The sequence below is a fragment of the Mytilus californianus genome, unplaced genomic scaffold, assembly GCF_021869535.1.
Source record: "Mytilus californianus isolate M0D057914Y unplaced genomic scaffold, xbMytCali1.0.p SCAF_8, whole genome shotgun sequence".
NCBI classification, from domain to species: Eukaryota; Metazoa; Mollusca; class Bivalvia; order Mytilida; family Mytilidae; genus Mytilus; species Mytilus californianus.
The window spans coordinates 92695636-92717500 of NW_026262734.1; the positions used below are offsets into that span (position 1 = coordinate 92695636).

The 21865-nt window shown below is 31.9% G+C and overlaps 1 long non-coding RNA gene across 1 annotated transcript in view; it reads right to left on the bottom strand.

Moving 5' to 3' along the window:
• Positions 1-3857: 3857 nt before the first annotated feature.
• LOC127711393 (uncharacterized) overlaps positions 3858-21865 on the bottom strand; it is a 52354-nt gene continuing 34346 nt past the window's right edge. The window contains exons 2-6 of the long non-coding RNA XR_007986670.1: positions 20278-20346; positions 19065-19373; positions 12118-12144; positions 7510-7628; positions 3858-4700 (exon numbers count right to left, since the gene is read on the bottom strand). This is a non-coding gene — a long non-coding RNA (uncharacterized LOC127711393). The remainder of the gene's footprint in view (positions 4701-7509; positions 7629-12117; positions 12145-19064; positions 19374-20277; positions 20347-21865) is intronic.

A 21865-nucleotide genomic window follows, 5' to 3' on the forward strand; every position in this document is an offset into this window, starting at 1 on the left:
TTTACAAAAGAAAGGTTATCTTAGCTGTCTACCCTTCAAGGGCAAAATTGGAAAAAAAACAATTAAGCATACAAAAAATGGTTCTGTAATTAAAAAAAAAACTATCGTCTCAATACGATAAGATAATTTTCTTTATTTAGACAATTACAAATCCTCAATAACATTTGTATATTTTATTAAAGATATGCTTTACAATCCAATATGGCGGATACATCTGATTTACTTTAATCGCATAATTCTCACATGAACAATGTCCGTTTAGCATACGTAAATAAAGATTAACTTGCATTTTACACGATTCAAATATTTACGACACATGACATAAGATATATAAGGGCAAAACGACACAGAAAAAGCTTCTTTAGACAAATATAAAAATATTTGCATTATAAATAAGCATTTATTATGTTTTTCAATGACTGTTGATGACGTCTTGACACTAAATCCGTTCTTTCTCTTGGTTGTTTTTCTTAATCCGCACGCAATCGGTCGAGGATTTAGAATTTCTTTGGGAATGAACTGTGTCCTATTGAAGATTATTTCTGTCTTTACTGTTATTAATCACAGTTTATGCAGGAATAATATTTTGTTTAGGACTTCAGTGTAAACAATCTCGATGTTGCTAAATTTACATATGTATCCACGTAAAGTGGTCGACTCCTTAACATAATGAATGCTCGGTTGATTTGTATTGCACAAAAAAAATGTGGTGTCGCCAAAAATTTCGATGGACGTGTTTTTTTCTCAATACAAACACACTTGTACAGCAGCAATAGACCTTTATAGATATAAGAAGATGTGGTATGAGTGCTAATGAGACAACTCTCCATCCAAGTCAAAATTTATAAAAGTAAACCATTATAGGTCAAAATACGGTCTTCAACACGGAGCCTTGGCTCACACCGAACAGCAAGCTATAAAGGGCCCAAAAAATTACTAGTGTAAAACCATTCAAACGGGAAAACCAACGGTCTAATCTATATAAAAAACGAGAAACGAGAAACACTTATGAACCACATCAACAAACGACAACCTCTGACCATCAGATTCCTGACTTAGGACATGTGCAAACAATTGCAGCGGGTTTAAACGTTTTAATGGTACCAAACCTTCACCCTTATCTGAAACAATAGTGTAACATCACAACATAGAAAGACACACTATAAAATATCAATTGAAATGGCTTAACTCAATCAAAAGACATATTAACACCAATGAACACAGACTGAATACAGTTTAGTTCTGATATGTTGGGGAGCAATGATCTTACATTTACATGGATGGAATGAAAGCCTGTTTGTTTAAAATAAAAAAAAGAAAAGAAAAGGATCTGTATAAACAATGAAATGACAAGATTCAAAACAATGTTTTACCTTAATTGATATTTGTCTCTTCACTAATATTGTTTATCTTAATACAAAAGGAAGTGGTTGAACTAGCCCTGATCACAAACAAAAGAATGGAACGTGTTTTTATTTTGCCATTCCGTATTTAAGTTAAAAGTAATATTATTAGAACACGTTATGTGACATTACTGTTCACAAGTAGAACAGTTAATAAATTAACTATTTTATATTAAACCTTTGCTACATGGGATTTTGGAGTCTGCTTAGATTGAAACAGCCCTAGACGTGAATGGCCTACTCGATTAACTTCAATTGTCAACAATGATTTCATATCACGAATTAAAACCACTCTACCTTTTTTTTTGTAATATCATTTTTTAAGGAAACCGAAAGAAAACTTCTTAACAATTGGCATGTCATGCAAAACTGTGAAATTGATTAAGTTGTATATTAAACCCCCTTTATATCGTCTATATTTTTTACTACAGTTTTAAATTTATAGCCTTAAAAATAACGATATGCAAATGGTCAATACATTTAAATTTGTGATATCTTACTTTACGAGCTCTTCTATCCCGTATTGAATATTCAACATATGATAAAATTTCATACATTGTTTGAGTAAACTTCCATACATTTCATTCACTGATCATATACAAACAACTAAAGAATGCTCCACTCCATACCAACGGTCAAGGCACGCCCAGAAAAAAAAAAACCTCAGAGATAAAACCATATAATATATGACATGTATGATGATCATAAAAGCTCTGGAAACCTGTGCGCTTGGGCAAAAATACCTCTCGACAGACCATCTCATAGGGAAAACACGAGAACTTGCGAGGATAATGAACATTCATTCTCAATCAACATATTTTAGCCCTCAAGTACGCTGAACGCCGGAATTTATTATTAAATATTCATTTTAAAATTGAAATTCTGAAATAAAAAAATATTCTACGCCTTCAGCTTTGCCATATTAAATCCATTATCAAACATGTAATTTTAATGTGTAAACTTCAAAAGACGGCTAGAAAGTGAGATACATTTAAATGTATACCTTTTACCTGTAATCAATTTTGATTTAAAAAACAATCCTGATTGGACAATACCATGTTTACAAACCGTTAATACAGACATTTTCCCGCTATTATTAGCCGAAATGCGGGAAAATTCATGTATTTACTCTATTAACGACTGACAGATCTACACCCTTCGTGAATGTACACCATGTACGCGTTCCATAATCAATATATGTAGTAAAATCTTTAAATGTTGTTTTCAGCGAGACTTTCCTTTATTTGGTTTTTGTATTTTATTCATAAATTTGTTTTTTGATCTTAATGGATAGTTTTCAATCATATACGACATCTCCCAATGTTCGTATTGTTAAGGAAGTGTAGTAACATGAATATTTTAATTGTTTTAACGGCCTAACAGCCTTGGATCACTCGAAGCATATGTGTAAGTAAAGGAAAACAATAGCAATCCAATGAGACTTACAACGAAAAGTTATCCAGATGTATCATAAAACATGTAAAAGGTCTTTAAAGTACTTAATTCATAAATAGCATACACTTAACAGTTGTTTGGTTGGGTTCGTGTTGCTATAGTATGAAAATAAGGAGATGTGGTATGATTGCCAATGAGACAATTATCCATGAAAGTTCAAATGGATGTAAGCAATTATAGGCAATTGTATGACCTTCAACAATGAGAAAACCCATACCGTGTAGTCGACTATAAAAGGCCCCGACATGAAAAACATGGAATAATTCAATTGAGAAAAAAACACCATCTGATTTATAACAACAATTTACGAAAAACATATATGGCAGACATGAATCAACGACAACCATTGAACTACAGGCTCCTGACTTGGGACAGGCATATAAATAATGTGGCGGGGTTAAACATGTTTGTGAGCCCTCAACCCTCCCCCTAACCTGGGAGTCAGTGGTGTAACAGTACAACATATGAACAAACTATAAAAATCAGTTGAAAAAGGCTTAACTCATCAGATGGATACAAATAGAAAAAACATCTAACAAAACACAGAGTGGACGTGGACGAGTACTTATACATCCCCTCCACAACAAAAAAGATACTAAGGACAGATCTGAGAGTACTCGCAGTTACTATCAGCTAGTTCAAAGACAATAACAACTAATAAAAAAATCATGTATCTAAGACTGAAATATCAACCAGTACACATCCAACATCCAATGGATTTAGTGTAAAAGACGTCATTAACATTCAAAGTAAAACATGACCTTGTGCAATGCCAAACTATAGGTATCGACAGATTGTAGTACCGTGAAAGTACATATTACGGTTTTAATTTACTAATAACAAAATCAATATTTATACCAATAAAAACAATATTCAAAGATTTAATTACATATTTAGCATGTTGAATAGTGTCTTTTTTTATATGCCTGAAACAATTTTCTATTGACAAATTGGTATTTTCTCCCTTTTTTTAATTTGAGATATTATCAGGATGGCTGAAAGATTGATAGTGCTTTTTATTCTTAACACCACATTATTTGAAACCCATTAAATATTGTGTTAATAGAAAGGTGTTATACTTGACCGTTCAATATATACATGAAGATAAAAATATATGAGAAAAACAACTCTATGACCTTATGTGAAGTGTCAATATCAAAATCTGGATATCTTGTAAAAATTTGAAGAAATAATCACTGCTGGGCTGGCTGAACTATAAAATCATAAAGATTGTAGAATTCACAAGAAGGGAGAACTAAGTAAATAAATGATGTTAAACACTATTGAACATTTTGAATACTAGTAATGTTTAATGTGTTTGAAAATGCATTAAAATACAATATAAAATCCATAAAAATTTGACACAAGCGAAACATTATGTCAGTTTTGATTGACTTTCCCTTCTTGAATTTACTTTTGAGTTCGTTTTTTTATACTTTTTTTATATGATCAGTTGGTGTTATATAGCTATTATGCAAATACACCTGTGTGGCTTCGAAGACGAATCGCGCGTCTGGCGTACAACATTTTAATCTTGGTGTCTATGATGATTTTATCAACTACCATTCTAGACATTCCAATGAAAAAAAATCTTTTCACACCTCAAACAGATGTTCGATTTTTCTCAGAGAAAAAAAAAGGATATTTTTTTATACAATCATCACCAACATATGTCTATAAAGGTAACAAAAAATCGCAACAGCCCAAAAACATTGACATAATGAATTTTAACACACACACTTTAAAATGTAAATGTATCTGTTGATTAGTCACTAAACTCTTCAATTTGTTTCTTTTTAATGTCATTATTCCATTCCTGTAGCTACATCATCAGATTTTAAACTGTAACACATAAAGGTAAATAGTATATAATGATATGTTATAGTCATCAACAATTACAAACACTAAACAAATGTCAACTACTCTGTAAACATTCACATTGTCATTGTTTGTGTATGTACGAATAAATAAAATAAATGTTCTAGTTTCAAAACTACAATTAACTGTTACAGCTTGACATTAGATATGACCAACAATCATTTCTGTAAAGTCATCAGAATTGTATCCTAAGAACCAAACCAACTGATAGTATCGGCAAATGAATTCCGACTTTACAAGTTTGTCAAACAACTTTACAAAATACGTTTTAGAAAAATTACCATTTTCTTAAGATTTTGTTGCTATCTTTTATGACCTACTTCGAGCGCAGCTAATGGGTTTTATGTAAACGCAACGCGCGTCTGGCGTACCAAATCGTAAGCCTGGTATATTTGATAAGTTTTAACAATCCCTTGGTCGATCACAATACCATCCCAGTAGTCAGTACTTTTGTGTTGATATGAAATATAATGCATATCTACATTTGCTGTAGAGGAACTTTTTATGAAAAGTTGAAATATTAGAAACGGTAAGGTTTTCTTCTTCCAGACATAAAATGCCTAAGCCGTTTTCTGCAAAACTCTTATGAATGTTCTGTTTTTAATGTTAACCGTATATGATATGGCCTTCAAACTGTCTTGACTCGACAACTGATGGTTCGTATGAAGACAGAACTTGCATAGCGTAGTATCTTAAATGAATATTTACAGCAGAGCCAAAATTTATGAAAAAAAGACAAACAGGGCAAAACAAAAAATGCCCCAAAAAGTCTTTAACATACATACATGAAACATATAAGTAAGTACTAAGTTATAAAATTTGTAATCTGCAGCAATAGTTTCATAAACAATTAAATGTTCTTATGAAACAACAGCATATTATGAAAACAAGAAAGAACACTTCAATGTTGAATGTACCGAAACATCTTATATGTATCTAGTCACCGTTAAACAATGTCACTTTTCAAATCCCTGAAGGAAATATGTAATAAAGAGTTTTTTATCGGCATATGCTATGTATAAAAATGAGAAGATGTGGTGTGATTACCAATTAGACAACTCCTCATTAGAGACTAAATGCCATAAAAGTTTACAACTATAGGTTACCGAACGGCCTTCAACAATGAGCAAATTCCATACCGCATATCAGTTAAAAAAGGCCTCCAAATGACGAATGTAGAACAATTCAAACGAGAAAACTAACGGCCTGATTTATGTACAAAATAATGAACGAAAAACAAATATGATATACAGCAACAAACGACAACCATTGAATAACAGGCTACTGCCCTGGGACATGCACATACAGAAAGTGTTGGGGTTATAATTATTTTGAAGGCGCCAACCCTCTCCTTACCTGGGACAGTTGTTTAACAGTACAACATGAGAATAAACTATAAAAATCAGTTGAAAAGGACTTAACTCATCAAAAAGTAAAATTACAAAAATACCGAACTCCAAGGAAAATTCAAAACGGAAAGTCCCTAATCAAATGGCAAAATCAAAAGCTCAAACACATCAAACTAATAGATAACAACTTTCATATTCCTGACTTGGTACAGGCATTTTCATATGTCGAAAAAGGTGGATTAAACCTGGTTTATATCTAGCATATCCTCTCACTTGTATGACAGGCGCATACAATTCCATTATATTGACAACAATGTGTGAACAAATCAAAGACATTATAGGTAAACATGTCAAGATAGGGGTACAGCGGTCAACGTTGTGTTATAATCTTAATCACTATCACAACAAACAAATATGTCAACAAAGAAAAAAAACAAAATATATATAGACAAAGCACATTAGCAAAAAACGAAAGACAAGAATACAAAAATGTACCATAGCACTATAACACAATGACGGGATGTAGTTTCGAAACACATCGATACAAAGCAGAAAGACATCTGACAAATAAACAGACCGCACGTGGCCGGGTATTTATACATCCCCACAATAAATAAGACACTAAGTACAGATCTGAGAGTTCTCGCAGTTACTGACAGTTAGTTCAAAGCGAATAACAACTAATAAAAAAATCATGTATCTAAGACTTAAATATTAATCAGTACACATCCAACATCCAATGGATTTAGTGTAAAGACGTTATTAGGAGTCAGAGAAAAAAACACGACCTTGTGCAATGCCAGGTATCGACAGATTGTAGAGCCATGAATTTGCATATGTATTTACAAATAGTATAAAGTTTGATATTAAATTTACTGATAACAGAATCAATATTAATACCAATAAAACAATATTCAAAGGTATAATTACAATGTTGAATTGGTAACCTTTTAGAATAAATTTATTCAAAGGATCGATAAGTTTACCCGGAACTAATACATTGGCAGAGACACTTTCTCTGTCGAATTTTTCTGATCACGTTCTGCTTAGAATTAGAGCATTTTCATCAGTTCATTAATCTTAATTTGTGTAATAAAAATGCATTCACATGGTTTGAAAATCGATAAACTACTATTGCATCTATCTAAAATGTCATATTAAACATTACTCGAGTACAATTTGGATATTTGTTGGTTTGTAGTTGTCAACCTTAGTTTTCTTTGTAAGGGTTCTGTTGTGTATCGTTTGCGTTAGGGTTTTCCCTCTTTTCATTCGTATACTTGTAATATATCTCCCAATCCTATCTTTTCATTTGAAACAAAATTAAGATGCCATGTAATTACGGATTAATGCCAAAAATATCAACGACAGCTGCTAACAAACAATGATTGTGATGTAATAAGTAGATGATAAATGATAATTACCTTTCTTCAATGCTTGTTCCGTTTCTTAAGCAGCTTGTATAAGAAAAAAACTATTATTGACAAAATCACTATTCCACCAATAACCAACAAGATATGTCCTACATTATTACGAGATGAATCTACGAATAAAACATGCTGTAGTATTAACTTATTTTTCTGGTATGATAGTTTTATGTATGAGTTAGAACATGTGAAGGGAATAAAATCTGGGATTGAAGCTGCACATGATAAAACTATCAATAAAAATAAGACGGGTGCTTAATGTAAATGCAAAAATAAAATCAAGTTCCTGTGTTTATTTTTCTTGAAAAAAAAATTCAAGTTTTTCGGGTTGCATGTTATTGACGTATCTAAACATTAAAAACATTTGAAAAAATGCAACTATCCTACTCAGGCTGTTATGTGTCTTTAACGAAAGAATTGTGGGTTTGATGATAAAAGCTTGAAACGTTGCACAATTGTAGATCTATATATGGTTGTCAATTTAAGCTAGGAACTCACTCTGAAAAATCCAATATGGCGGCCATTTTCAAGACGGCTGCCAATCAGTCAAAAATTCACCACCATGTATAAATTACAGCAAATAATGTGCAAAAGAAATCTTTTAAAAGCATATAAAATGTAATCCAACGTTTATCGTAAGTTATGGCGGTATGCTAAACTTTAAAACTTTTTTTTAAATGACGGAAAATTTCAAAATGGCCGCCAAAATGTGAAAACGAACTAAACTAAGACAAGGCTCTGCTGGTATTCATTTCTTTCTTCGAATTGCTATTTGCAGTTCATACTATGTTCTAGGAATTGTTTTTCAATGATATATCAATACTACTTGCAAGACAATATAATCAAAGATCCCATAAATGGAAACACTCGAACGTTTTTAGGACGCCTTTAGGATTTGTTTTACTGTGTACCATCTGAGTCACAAATGATAATTTATATTTTCCACTTCTCCTTGTCACATTTCTAGTATATTTTGCCTCGACTGGAATCAACATGATCAATAAATACGACTCATTTACCGATTTTCTACTTGCAATGAGTAACATCACTCGTGCTAACATATGGCCAGAAACTACAACACCTTCTGGAACACCTGCGTTGACCCTTAGTTTTGATTAAAAGGGACTCATGTTGTTTGTGCTGCCGATGTTGTGTTTTTTGTTCTTTATTTTTCATATCTGTGTTGTCAACCAATGAAAGTCGTGTTTATCCATCGTACAGACATGGAAAACTTTATTTCATTTCAAACTTTCACATTTGGTTAAGTTTTAGATACTTTACAAATACCAACAAATTTGGTGATAATGGATGTGACTCATCAAGCTTTTTAAACAATAGCACTTAGGCAGCTGACCCTTCTTGAGCACCTGAGATCATTCCCTGTTTTATGAGGGTATGGTGTTGTTCAATTTTCTGATATTTGTGTTTAGATGTCTTGACTGATGATAGTCGTTTCGCGTTTTTTTTGGTTATCCATACTATTGTCTCGCTTTGTTTTTTTTAATGATTTTTGAGTGTCATGGTGTCTTTCTCATCCTCTTTATCATATAAACAACAACATATTTTCACAGCAGTTTTCAAACTTTTTATCAAGGACAGTCCATTTAGTTTTTGCACGACTCCCCTCCACATTTGACAAAGCACTTTACATAGCATCATTGTCCTCACACATTTTTATTTACCGTTTCAATATCTTTCAACCACATTTTATTAGCTCATTCAAAAATGCTGATACCTTTGTGATAAATATCCAATAGGGTATATGCCATCCGCATTCACTTGAAGTAGCACTACAGATAAAAGGCCGAAACATTCCTTAACTTAAAGCTTTCATATGCTTATAAGGTGGATTGAAACTTGCTAATTACTATATCCATTTCTGAACAAGACTCCATATTTATATGCTGTATTTGTGCACTATTATTCATAACATTCAATCCGATTGCCCAACCTTTTCTTTTTAGAAGTGAGTAATTCCGTTTTGAATTTTCGTCGGAGTTCGGTCTTTTTGTTATTTTTCTTTTTTTCTTTATTTAACTCATGGCTTGATCTACATTTACCATTTTCAAATCACGTTTACAACACTTGAACTGTATAGTTACATCGCATAATATTGCACACGGGTACTAGGATAATTATGATGAGAAAATGATAAGAACCACTGAATAAGCAGTATTATTACACATATATAAACCAGAAGGAACATTCTCTTAACTATCTCACATCCAGTTCAATCATTGATGTTACAGATCAATTGTGGTTATGGTTAAGTAGACTCAAATTATCCTTATTACTCCATTATTTGATTGTTACATAGTTTTCACCAGGGTCTCGTTCCTCAGAAACATTGTTCAATGCGGACTGATATATAAAGGCGGGTGGCCATTTGTCTTGGCTTTAATGCGTGGAATGATGTCCAGACATACTTAATGTTTTCTTTATCATCTGTTTCAACCTATCTATGTTATCATTTTGTTTACTTATGTATACCATTTAAGGATAGAGTTGCACAATTAACTAGTTATACCAGGTTGGCATACATATATTTCTGGTTAGACAATTTTACAGAATGCATGTCCAAAAACGGTTTTTACAAGATGTAAGAATGAAACGCATTGTTATATTTGGTTAGTGTTAGGATAATCTTAGTCTATACTAATGTTATTAGTTACTAAGTTATAGCAATAATACGAACAGTTGTGCTGGCGCCTAATATATTGGTCAAAGTATCAGAGAATATAAGAGAAATGCATATAATATATTATTTCAAAGCATTTGGTTATGACGAATTATTCAAGTTAGACTGAAAAAAGCTGAAATATGGAAATATGTTTTACTATGTGACGATTCTTTAGCCGTAGTTGAACTCCTGTTGTTGTCAATATTGTCCATCGCTGCTGTTGCAAAACATTAAGTATGTTGTAGAACCAACAGTATTCGCGAAAGGATCCACATATTTAATTCTGAATGTTTCTAGTACAGTTAGATAAATGGATAATTGGATCATACATAAACGACCAATGTAAACTGTACATTGTGTCAATTATTACCTCCTTTACTTGTCCTAGCATCAGGTAGAAGGGTCATATATATTAAGAGATGGTTCTAGTTGAGTTGAATGTAGTATTATAGAAGAATAAAACAGAAGTAACTTCGAAATGGATAGCGTCGTATTTGTCTCAATGGAATAATTCGAGTGCATTTAGATATTTGCCCAAACGTTAATCAAGTAATGTTTTAGATGACTGTGGGAAAGACTTTTGCGTACATCATTGTCTTTCTGAACTATCTGTATGCGCAGTGTATTCACATATCGTTGTCATACAAGCCGAATTTTGCGGTTTTCTGTTAAATTACACCACCATAATAATCATTTAACAGAAGAAGTAAGAAACTGCCTTGCTAATGGCATGCCAAGCCTCAGATTACTGTAATTTTGTTAAGATTATTACTATGTCCTCTCCACCTAATCTTAATGAAAACTGTTTGAGTCTAGAAGTTTTCATTCTAGTTAAGTCTAGCTTAAATATTGGAATAACGCCAGTATCTACACGTGATCCCTCGTTGTAGACTATATTTCTGCAAGAATGGTACCGTAGTTACGATTTTCTGTACTTTCTTCAGAAATGTTTGATGTTGTTTGGCTTAAGAAAAAAAATGTGGTACACACTTGGTATCATAAGGCACTTAGTGTTACTGATGGTACGTCAAAACATAACACTTTGCAACCTTACATAAGGTATATGTTTTGATTTCGATATCTTATGGCGGCCATCTTGAAAAAAAGCCGCCATTTTGAAATTTCAACTTTGGTCCATAGGTAATATTGTTCGAAGCATCCAGCACTACTAACATTCCAAATTTGAACTTGTATAAGTGATATTTGTTGACTTTGATATATAATTGGTGGCCATCTTGGAAAAGCCGCCATATTGAAATTGCAAGGTGGGTCCATAGCTTATATTTTTTGAAACACCCCGCACTACGGTCATGCCAAATTTGGTCTTAAAGCTGACCTTATATAAGTGATATATGCTGATTTTGATATTTTATGGCGGCAATCTTGGAAAAGCTGCCATCTTGAAATTGCAAGGTGGGTCCATAACTAATAGTTTTTGAAACACCCAGAACTACTACCATGCCAAACTTGGTGCTTTTATCATCAAACCCACAATTTTTTCACCAATCTGCCGGACTAATTTTACTTTAATTTTAATGTTAGACGTTGTTTTGTATTAAAAAATAATATATGGAATTCTATCGAGTTCATTATAGATCATTAATACAAATATCAAACACATGTATGCTGCTGGCACATTCTGTTAACATCTAATATTGAAAAGCGATAAAAAAGGTAATAATGCATAAAGTTTTCTTTATAGTACCACACACTTCCCAGAATATGTGAAACCATTTTATTAATCATATCCATCATATGTTTAAGTACTTTATCAATAAAATATATTACACATTTTCTATTACCTGATTTCCTGTCTGCAATTGGAAAGAAACACACTCAGCGCCTAATTTACTTTAATATCTATTCATGCATGCAACTTTAAATTGTCATACATGTTGTTGTCAGACCTGTGTTTAATTTCTTACCTTTGGTTCCCTTTGTATCCTTTTTAACTGAAAAAAAATAATAGAAGTGAATAAAAAAGAAATACCGTTTCATTTTTAACATTTACACAAGGAGATATAAATTCCAATCGTTAGCTAATTGTTCCCTCATGACTTCTATCCAAGATCTTATCAAAGTTTTGATACACCAAATTTAGGAAAAGAATGCAGATAGATGGCATACCTTTTTGTTTTGAGGAAGATTAGGAATGACGTTGTTCAGAATCACATTGCTTCATAAAAAACCCAAAACTTAAACAATTTTAAAATGGTCGAATTAATAATTTATAAATGGCTGGATTATGTCCACAGAATTAACCACACAGGTATGGAGTTCCTACGTACATTTACCCAGCTCAACTGTGTGGTTTACTAGCATAAAGCAGAATTCATATAAGGGATTAAAAAAGATATACTAGTCAAGTCAACAAATAATGTCAGCCTTTGTGACAAAGATGTTCTTAATTATGTGTCTGTTATAATGGCGTCCCAGATAGAGCGCGTACAATTTGTTCCACATCAATCAGGGCCATTTCAAAACTAAAATGACACCATCAGTATGTTTTTCTGTCCTGCAATTGGTCCAATGATTTCAGATGAATTTACTCTTAAAGGTAGTAAAAATAACTTCTCCGATTCTTTGCAACCTTGAACTTACTTTTTTTAACAAATCAAAGTAATTGACTCTTTATGGGCTTTGATCGACGAATGTCACATGCGAGTCGATATCGAAGTCACCTTATGTTTTTGGAAAGAGTTTTGTTTCAAAGCAGATAGGGATTCTAAATTAAAATCGATTGACATTTTAGATAATTTGCCAAAATGCAGTTGATATTTTTTAAATTTAAAATATATAATAAAATGTATGAGTCAGGGAGCTTTTCTTAAGCTTCAGTGTGTGCCAAATGATCATATTTCGTATAGATTGTACATTGAAAAACAAACTTGGCTCGATACAAAATAACTAAATATATTATTGTAAGATAAAATATGAGACGGAAGCTCTTATACTGTGCTTTTAGATAACAAAGAGATGAAAAGGGAATTTAAACAGTAAAGAAAATAACTGCAAGCTTAGTACTTTTAAATATTTCACCATTATTACAAATTATAATCACAAATTTAAAATAAATGGCCTGAATGTCCACAAATATAATTCCTTAGAAATATGTTATAGATAATGCATATTTTAAGGTTTTTCTTGTCGTATAACCTTAAAATATGCATTATCTGACTTATATACCGTCAAAAATATTATTTTCTGCAAAGATAGTGGGATATTCTTTTCTGATGCGTTCGGGTTTAAATACGCCCTACGGCTCATTTATAATATGAAATAAAACTCACTAATTATTCTAGATATAAACTTTAGAAATTACTATCCAGTTACAATAAAAATAATATTGTTAATGCATGAAGCAAGATACAAATGAATTGTTACGGTGTATGAAAAAACAAGTCAATTTGTAAGTAATTTATTGTATCAACTTTGTTTATAGAAGGGGGTGCTATGTTTTTTGTGTGTGTTTTTTTCATGTTATTTTTATCGCGAAAGAGCAAATTATCTTTTCAACAATTTTTAACGAACTATTCAGAATAATGTTCTCTCTTTTGTCTGGCAACACATTTTTTTTAAAACTGAGAATCAGGATTAAATATTATACTTCCCCCACACCCATTATGAAGTACGTGTCTGTTATTCTATAGAAAATAAGAATATTTGGTCACTTGATAGAGTAAAAGGTATATATAGATGTAAAAAGATGAAAAACGGACATCCATAGGTCAAAGTATGATTTCAAATACAGTGTGAATCAATAAAATCCTACACACGAATGTGTTAAATCTGGCTTGCTTTTAAAGTGTTATTAAAAGGTTTGCATTGTTGAATTCATCTCATATAATATCCCTTTATTGTAGTGATAAATTAATAAAACTTCACATTGTTTGTTGCGTCCAGTCAACGACGATTTTTGGTATTTCAGTCCCATAAACGGAGGAAAGGATTGTTTCTGCCTTAAACCTATGAAAGAGTAAAACCCCCATTTGCAACAACACACGATAACTATCAAACGAATCAAATGTTCAAGTAAATTAATGTATGTATTCTAATCAGAGAAAATAATGACATTAAACAGGTCATCATTTTATGCCTTGAAGCTAATTTCATTGAAAGTTGGTATCGTCCGAGTTGATTCTTCAAATGAAAGACCTGTAGTTCTGAAGGAAAATAACTCAATATAGGTATATAAGTTAGTCCGGATATAACAGGCAAGTAAATATTTCTCAATAAAGGCAACAGTAGTATACCGCTGTTCAATAGTCAAAATTCGATTAAGCAAAAACCAATCCGGGTAACAAACTAAAACCGAGGGAAACACATCAACTATAAGAGGAAAACAAGGGAACAACAGAAACACTAAACTACAACAAAAGCAAACGCCAACATTCATAGAAACGGACTTTAGATGACAACTGCCATATTCCTGAATTGGTACAGGACATTTTAAGAAAAAATGGTAGGTTGAACCTGGTTTTTTTGGCTAGCCAAACCTCCTGCTTATATGAAAATGTTTAAAATATCGCCAAAATCACAATACTACGTGACTGGAATACAGTACAAAAAAACGCAAGAACACTCAACACAGAGAAATACATAAAAAATATTATAATAATACATTACAACGGATTTACGACAGCACACCAGGACACCACAAACAAAATATAAACTGCGCGTCACATGAATGGATCAACGTCAGACTATGTTCATTTGAAGAATCAACTCGGACGATACCAACTTTCAATGAAATTTGCTTCAAGGCATAAAATGATGACCTGTTTATATATATTTATTTATAAGATCTAAAATTGTAATTTATAAAGTATGTCCGGAAGCTTCCACTATACTTGATAATCCTATATTGAAATTTATTCAAATGGTCTATATTGGATATTATTGATAACCTTTCGCCAATTTGCCATTTCAGTATTTAAACGACTATGGGTAATTTCATTTTTCACACCCATAAAATGAAAATAACGCAATGTCATTGGTTGAATTTCAATTGTTTAGGATGTTTAAAAACTATCACAACGTTTTGATTAACACGGTTTGAAATATTCACCAGAATGCATTAGATTCTAAAACGGTTTATTTTATTAATCTTTTATATTGAAACTATGTAAACACAGTCCTCTTTCCTTATATACTTCAATTGTTTTTCCCCAGAAGGTTCTGGTTTTTTTTTTTACCTGTTGACAAATAATATATTCCCCAGCATATTCATTATTGTTAAAAAGTTCAGAACAAAACTTTGTATACAGTTCCAAATTTTAAACACTTCATAACAAATAGGTCACTGCGTACCAGACCCCTGACATGTGCAATTGTATATTGTCCCGGATCTAGGACAATTAACAAAGCTCATTATTATTCATTAAAAAACACTTTTAAACAAATATTATCAATGATTTCTCAAAACAATATAAGTGTTGATATGTATTCCGTTTAACGCCATCCAGTATTGTCATTTTTTAAAAGTCTGCCTTCTTAAAAAATGAAATTAGAATAGGAGATGAAATAAGAGAAAAGTGAGCGATTTAAATTAGAAAAGGACGATTATGGTATATTAATTTATAACACAAAGCCTACACGCACTTGACAAAACCAAAAAGCTGATAAAATTGACTTAAAAAATTTAAATTAGAAAAAAATGATTTCAGATAGACAGATAAATTACAAAGGTAAGATATCATTCAATAAAGCAAGTGTCATTTTACAAAATTTGAAACATTATAAACCACCTGCATCTGAATATTTATGAAATTATCTAAAATCATTAGTTGTACAATATTTATTCGACGAAATATACGCAGAGAATCATGATTTACTTTTTAAAGAACCCGAATGGTCAATTGTTTACCCCAAACTAGAAAAAAATAGAAAAACAATGCACATGGATACTGATATCATGTTTAAAATACTGTGTACAGAATTGTTTCTGGAGTTAGTACCAGTACTAGTATATTACAAAAAATTGGATACTATGTTTGATTTAAACCGGACTGGTTTTAATCATTGGGCGTGATATATGTATTATATCAGACTGAATCATGATAGTTTCGGTATGCGAGATTAACACACCATTCCATATAGTTTAAATTTTGACTGATATATTGAAGTAGGTTTTTTTTCTGTGGTTTACTTATTTCCCTTTGAGTGTTTACGAATTGTTCTTTGAACATATATCATAAAATGGTTTCATGTATATCACCAAAATATGTCAGCTGCTGTTGTTTATGGCGGTAATTAAAACAAAAACTGATTCAAGTAGAACGTTGGTCACTTATCTCCATACTCCTTTTTTTTTGTGCACACATTTTAGCAATTAGGGGAAATTAAATATTATTTGTTGTCTGAACTTCACTAAAAGAGCACACAAATTTTTCCCGATGACATAGGATTATTTTACCTTGCTTTGTATCTTCTTATTAAATTTGTTAGTCTTTAACATTTTTTGGTCGAAAATGAACAGAATCTTAGGGATTTAATAATACGAAACTACTATTATACTCTAGCCGTTCAAAGTTTAGTTACTTTTATTAACAAATTGAAACAATCTGGACATTAAATGCAGATATGTCATATGTGGTGTCACAGTGATGTCATAAAAATGAGGAAAAAAATATTTGAATATTTGAATAAATATTGCTAGCTTTCACAAATTGTTTGGACAGTTTAAATATGATCAAAACCTTCCCAAACCATACAAGTTGACGTTTCGTCATAATTAACATCCTTACACAGGCAGTCATTATGCGGTAACATAATTTGTAATTCAGCATTATTACATCCACAAAGTACACACAACAACCAGATATGCCGTACTTTGAAAAGGATTGTAAGAGCTTTAGAAAAAAAGGTATCAGAAAAATACCGAGCTCCAAGGAAAATTCTAAAAGGAGAAGTTCATAAAAACTGTCAAAATTAAACGCTGTCAATCAACAGAACAAGTGAAAAAATCTGATTTTATAGCTAGCTAAACTTCCAATTGGTATGCCAGTTGTTTATAGTTCCGTTAGATTGACAAAATTGGGTGAGCAAATCGAACAGACAAAAAGTGCCCTAGCGTAAAATTAATTAAGAAGAAATTGGTTAACTTCTTTATTTGCACTAGCCTTATGGTCAGTTGAAAACAAAACTTTACGAGAAAAGAGTTGATTTCAGCTTCCCAATTGTGAACTTTCCATTTCTATGTAATAACATTCCAGCAGCGCCTGCATACGGAGTATATGTCTCCCATTTTTACGATATTCCAGGGCTTTTATTTCCTAACACGATTTCCTTGATAGAGGGTTGCTGCTTACAATGAAGCTATTAAACCAAGAGTTCTAAGTGGTGAAGTTGAAAGCATTCCTTCGTGAGTTTTATGGACGCCATCACAAGTTGGGTGACTGTTATGGAATATCCGTTTCACATATAATAGCGCATATGTTCCTAATGTCGTGACTACAATCCCGTCCCCTTTTCCCTGTAACCTATCGAATTAGACTTATAACCGGGTTTGTACTAACATGAGCAACACGACGGGTGCAACATGTAGAGCAGGATCTGCTTACCCTTTTGGATCAACTGAGATCACCCCCAGTTTTGGTGATGTTCGTGTTGTTCAGTCTTTAGTTTTCTATGTTGTGTTTTGTGTACTATTGTTTGTCTGTTGGTCTTTCTCTTTTTTAAATTTAAATGAGTATGAATGTTCCTTTGGTATCTTTTGCCTCTCTTTTTCAGATCTGGAGAGGTGCTTTTTCTTCGTATAATTCGAAAGTATTTTGCTTTGGACGTAACTGGCCGAAAAAAACACCCCCAAAAATGGTTACTACATTGTACATATAGTACAGAAATGTGGCGGGAGAAACTGACACAATTTATAACATAGTGTGTAATGTGACCTTGTTAATTGTACAACACACTTCATCAACAGTTCTCCATTCCTACGACTAAGAAAATTATTTTTTTCCAAATATCGACTGGTTAAGATATCATGATGTTGCTTAGCTGTTTAGTGAAATAATTTAGCCATGGCGTTGTCAGTTTATTTTCAACTTATGAGTTTGAACCTCCCTCTGGTATCTTTTGCCTCTCTTTAACATAGAAAGAACATTGAGAGTAACACAAACTGTTCCCTTGTTCTGTGTTTTGTGTAATGATGCATGGTGTAATGTTGTATGGTGTAAGTGAGAAGTTTACATTATTCAAAGGCCTTCTATTTGACTGCTAATCCCCAAGGGTGAACTTAGCTAAGTGTTAAGTGCATCGGTACTTAAATGAATTTTTCATACTTTTCTTGAATCATCCGTTGTTAACAATTCTAAATTCAAGAAATTAAGGTTTCAACTCCTTCCGGCATTCTAGACCTTAGATCGTCGCTTTTTTATGTCCTGTTTGGTCATATAACTCCTCAACTTATTCAAGTATTCAAGAAATCATATTTGATTTTTGATCCAAGCGGTAATTAAAACCTGTATGCATTAATATGAAATATGAACTATATAAGTGGGAGGACCATTGAATTAGATTAACAATTTTCCGACAACGTCACTACTCAAGAGAAAGAAAGAGAGAACGTGCACTAATAGTTTTCGAAAAAGTGAGTGTGCAGTTTTACATTTAGCCAACATTTAAAAAGAAACCCTGAATAGAACTAAAAAGACTAAAATAAGCAAATCGTTAAGGTTTCAATATTTCACAAACAAACCTTTTTCAGTTTTTGCAAAATGCAGTATGGAATATTTCATAAATGATATAATGTACAGAATGATTGTTTCGTTTTTACTTTAGCCCATCACTATTTTTTTCATTAAGATTTAAACATGAACTGGAAAACGTGCTTATCGTACTTAACTAAATTATGCTATGTTTAAGAACTTACATATAAGTTTGTCATGCATGTCAGTTATGTATCCGGAGTGAGTATCGCAATCGCAGCGGTAGTCATTATGTACATCATTTTTTTCCAAACGATAAATAATCAATATATAAATGGTCCTTCTTTCCATTTTACTCAGTTGTGCTCCATACTTTGTTCTGTTGAATGGTGTTGACTCTCTGACTATAGTTTCGTATGTTCCGTTTTGTTCCTTTACCGACCACGAGTTCACCGTACATTCATGCTCTACTATACATGTAACGGAAAGATTTGTTTCAAATTCCACATGTTTTGTCTTTAGAGTAAGGACAACTGGAAAATGTAATAAAATAAATTGCATTTTCATATTTGTAATGTTGACTAGTATCAACGACCAATAGTATACTTACAGGCAAGGTTTACTTTAGAGGAAAACAGTTTTTCGTCTAGTGTTTTGATAATTTGATATATAAACGAGTTCTAGCCTATTTTGTTAACACAATTATATAATTTAATGCACATACTGTGTAACAATTTACCGAGCTTACAACATTGGGCTAAGTTTCCCAGTTAATTAGTTATTTGGGATAATATCTAACACAAGATATATGTATGCTATACTTACACATTTTTAATATTTAAATATAAGTAAATAAAAAAGTAATTCAATTATATCTGCATGTTTATCGGAAATGAAATAACTGATCTAACTATTTCAATTACAAGACTCGTTAATCCTTTTCAGCTAATAACAGCGCATACAGTAGATTAAAATGTAAAAAGAAAAAAAAATGTGTAAGATAGCAACAAATGCGCTCAGTTGTTAAAAAAGCTTTTCTCAAGTTTTAGATGTATAGTTCATGGTACATGAGAAGTTATTATCTCAGTATATCGAGTTTCAAAATAAATGTAAACTAAGTTAATCTCTTTTATACGTTAACTTGAATCGTGTAAAACATTAATATTGTCAAGATCCCTAAAGTATTTTCAGACACAAACATTTAAAAAAATGTATATTGTGTCTTGATGTTAACACACTATGGTGTATAGCGTTGTAAAAGTAGATCTTAATGATAACAATCACTTAAACCAGCATTAAAAGTCAGTGTTTCAAACCATAACTTTGTTCTATTGGTAGAAAAAACATCTACATTTAACATTAAGGTTATTCACTATATTTGTCAGATAAAAAATATCACATTTATCCCCCAATACTTGTTAAATTTCACAATCATACCATCATAGTTATGTCCTCCATGGTCAGTACGGCCTCTGTGCTGTATCTTTAAGCCAGTAACTAAGATACCTTCAAAAGAAGAGTCTACCTTAAGAGAGAATGTATTGATTAGTCGACAATTTTATAAAGTACGAGCAACAAATTCTTACTGCAAATTGTTTATATATTTAAATGACAAATGTGAAAGTTTTTGATATCTCTAAGATCAGTAAAACTGTCTCCATTCGAACTTTCTAAGAGGATGAATTATCGCCAGTAATAACATAACTGTCATTCTGTTTATGAAAATTGAAAAAAAAAATTTGCACATTTTAAAGAGTTGCAATTATTGCAATACAATGTATCAACAGAAGCACATAGTTCCGTATAAATGTAAGTGAAATGTAAACACGTTTGATGCCCTCCAGTGGTTGTAAATTGTACTGCACGATGTTTTGATGCAACTGTTTAAAACGGAAACCGCATTGTTGTTTAGCTGGTCCTACATTGAGCGAAATATATCAGCTAATGAAATGATTATTTTGCAGGAAATTGTATCCCGTTTTACCTTTCTTATACGCAATGTCACTTTATTGTAGCGATGCATTATCAAAAAGTAAAATTGTTCTTTTCGAAAGGGTAATCTGTGCGATAACGACGTTTTCTGATATTTCTAATAAAGTTTCTGCCTTAATCCTAAATAAAGCATTACATATTGAAAATTACACAGAAAACCTCCGTTGGCATCAACATAGTACTACTTTCACAAGAATTAAATGTTTTAACGGACTCTAGTATGCATTATAATCAAGGTAAGTAATGAAGTATATTTCATTGAGAAATGGCCCGGGTTGTTTCCTTAAATGAAAGACCTATTGTTCTTAAAGGACATGAATCCATATAGGTATATAATTCTAGTATATGAACAACTTAATTTTCACTTTTTTGACCTATTGTTAATCGACAATGATATGCAAACCAGATGTCGAACCAAACTTTTTGCACTATTTTTTGTCTTCAGTTTATTATGGTCATGCCTGGTCTTCTCTTGTCATACAAAGGAAAATGGGATGTTGAAGGAAATAAATACACGTAGCTATGATTTAAAAGTCAAGGTTTACAATTTTCGTGGTCAAATACATAGTAAAAATGCGAATGCTCTTTGCTCTCTTTGTACAATATAAGCAGCATAAGCATAACATAATCTATGTTATATACCAATACATAACGTGATATTATCTATTTATATACATGCTCCCAAAATGTCTCATTCATTGTGATAAACTTACAAGTATAACACTCTTATGATTTCTTGAAAGAATATTGAACTGAAAGTATATAGTTTATAATTTTTAAATTCACAGGAAAGTGTATACAACCTTTTTGGACCACTTAAAGAAAAAATGTTTTGCATAATTCTGTTTTTGATTACATTTGATGCGTGTAAATAAATGCTTGTTTTCTCAATTCCAATTTACAGCCTTCTTTTTTATCGCTAACTATCTTATTTTGTAGACCGTTTATGATGAAAATATTTATAACATTATGCATGCTTACCCGGTCTAGCTCATTCTTAAGCTCATGCGATACCATCAGATTTTAAGCTGCA